The following is a 3,077-nucleotide window of genomic DNA, read 5'->3' on the forward strand; positions in this document are numbered from 1 at the left end:
CAAAGAAAAGAAAGGGGAAAAAAAGGGCCAGCAGTTAAAATGGGAAAGATTTCATCTTAGAGTTGTGGCAGTCTTTGTGCAATTATATGTTTTTATACTTTTTTCTATCTTTGTTTTTATTTGTGATATGTGCTATTTGATTTTCCTTAGAGAAATGTATAAAAACAAACAACCGAAAAAAACCTGAAAATTCAATGTTTGCTTGTAAGACCTAAAACATCTCACCACAAGTGAAAAAGTAAGATCACTAGGACTCTGTAAAATATTCTGCAGTTTTTAATCAGAGTTGTATTGCTCTAAGTAATCCCTAAATGATATGGAAATCAAATTAAAGGTGGCATTGTGATCTACACAACAAAAGTGACTCATGCACATAATCACAAAAATCACAGTCTTAGATGTCACTTCATCATTGTGGTGTACAAGGGAAGTCATATAAAACTGCCCAGCTCCTTAGGAAGCCTGGAAAAAATAACCAGAGTACAAACCAGGTCTATTCTACTGCAAATGCTTATTAAAGATCAGTTTAGAATGGGTTGTAACGTTATTGGCCTCAAATAGGAATGAAAAGAACAATAATTGAGAAGGATAGAATGACAAGTTGCACTTTACTATTACCAAAAAACACGTGACCACTGTATTAAGGAGACAGGGTTGCAATGTCTAAGAGGATGAAATGCCTTTTAGGAGTAATATCTTTTCCTCTAAGATTTTCTCCAACATACATTTTATCATTCTTCTTGACCTCTGGCCCATTGAGATGTTAGTATCTGTAGAGGAAATTTCATAGAAAGTGTCGCCTCGAAATGAAGGACCGACTTACTTTTGCCCTTCACAGATATAAAATATATTGAAAACAATTTTATGTTGCTCAGCAACATTTAATATACCAAAATAAAACCCCACCTTTCACCTGGCTCTTAAAAGCAACGCAGCTGAATTTCTTAACTTGGCTTCTGATATCCACTTAGTTTCAATTAAACGTAGGTTAAAGTCATCTTTCTGTAATCTGATCCCAGAGTCCCCAAATACGATAGCTAGGGGGCAGAACATAAAATAGAAAATTCCAAGTTTTTCTAAGTGTCTTCATATCTAGACTGTGAAGCGTAGAGTTCCATAAGGCTTCCAGCGCCATCCTTGCATCTTCCAAAAGCTGTGGTAATTCTTAGTGAACTCCCTCTGAACTCCACTTGTCAAAGTAATGGTGAAATAACAACATCACATAAACAAAACAAAACAAGAGGCTAGGTTCCTGCTATTCTTAGCATCATTAAAAATTAAGTATGGCTGATTTAGAGCAAAAAAAAAAAAAACATATAATGATGCTGACGATTCCATTCTTTGCAATGGTTTTCCTTTTACATGTAGAGTTGTTTTTAAAATATTTTTCACGCAGTAAGATTTTTCTGTTGATAAAACATATTTTATTTCCTTTGTCCTCTTGTTATTTTTCTGTTTTACCTCGCAGACCACTTTATCTATGAGACAGGAGATTGCCTGTAAATATATCACATTAAAACACAATGTATAATCCCTTATAAAATACAAATGCTAACATTATTTCTTTCAAAACTGTCTTAGAAATTATATATGTATTAAAAATACTTAGAAACATAATAAATGTTTGAATGAAACTTCCAATTAGATTCCAAGATATCAAGGAAGTCATATGATTCAGCTTAAATGCTGAAACAAGTTTTCCATCTAGATATGTAAGAAAACATATTGAGAACACCTGAAAAAACCTATATCTCAGAGTAAATTCTGTGATCTTTTCTCTGATAATGTGATTTGCAATACCCCATGTACATGGCCCTATTTCCGGTCCTATTTTCTGAAGAAAAATGAAACTTAGTCAGCTCTGACAAATTAGAACAGGTGCTCCATGTCAAGTTTTATGTGTTCACTCTCTATCTCCATTAAATATGGAGAGTTTATTCCAACTATGCTATAAATATCAGTAAAGTTAAAATGTTAGAATCCGCGAGGCATTTGCATTTTGACAATCTTAAAAAATGCCTACAGTCAATGAGATGAAAGCTCAGTCATGAAATTCGAGGCATTTATATGACCACTGTCAAATGTGGGCTGATTTAGCAGCCTCCCAACAACTCAACTCCATTCATACTCATAGTCATGGGATTGCCCTGCTTCCGGCCTGGTGTTATGGAAAGGAACATTCTCATATAAGCCCAGATTTTACAAGGATGGATATAGAATTAACACTTACTAACGGGAGGGTAGACTGTCTTATGTTTTCTCTTAGGACATCGTCTTTTCACTGAATCTATGTCCTCGCTTCACAGACCGTACTCCAAAGTTCTTCAGTTCTTAAGTTGTGCTCTGCTCTTGCTGTTTTTGGGGGTTTTGCACATCGTATGTCCTCTCTTGGGGATTTTCTTCCTCTACCTTTCTTTTTCTTTTGGTAAAACCCTGCTCATACTTCATTTCTCAGGTTGGATGTTCCTTTTGCTAGGAAGCCGTTTATATGCCCATGCCCATGCAAGGTGCCACAGCCTAGACCCCTAGAGCAACACATTCTTCTCCAGTCAGGACACTTTCCCACGTGTCATTTAAGGACCTGGACACCATTTGTCATATTCATTGCTCTTATAATACTTTCCCTGGCGCATGGGAGGTCCTTGAACGAATAAGTGCCACTATATTCATCCATAGCCCCGTATTTTATCCCTCCCTCGTTTGTGCTACGTGCTCTGGACATTTGGAGCCACTTGTCATCCCTCAACTTCCCTGCCCTCTCCTATCTCTAAGCCTCAGCTGCTTTTACTCAGAATCACTTTCCATCTTTCATCTCCTACCACGCTGATCTGGCTGGATTTGGCTCAACTATCACCTCCTCTGAGAAGCCACCCATAATCTTTCACCAGCCCATTGTTGACAAGGATGTTTGTCTTAATGTCTTAGACAAGTGACTCAATATTTCTGAAGGCTGTGTTCGTTATCTTTGAAGTGGGAAAGATAATACCTGACGGGTCTGTAAATAGGCAGTCTCCTTTTCCGGGACGTGTGATTAGATTTCAGCTGGAGCAGCACAGCCTGTCACTCCCCACCCCTCA

The sequence above is a fragment of the Rhinolophus hipposideros genome (genome assembly GCF_964194185.1).
Source record: "Rhinolophus hipposideros genome assembly, chromosome: 4".
In the NCBI taxonomy this organism is placed as follows: domain Eukaryota; kingdom Metazoa; phylum Chordata; class Mammalia; order Chiroptera; family Rhinolophidae; genus Rhinolophus; species Rhinolophus hipposideros.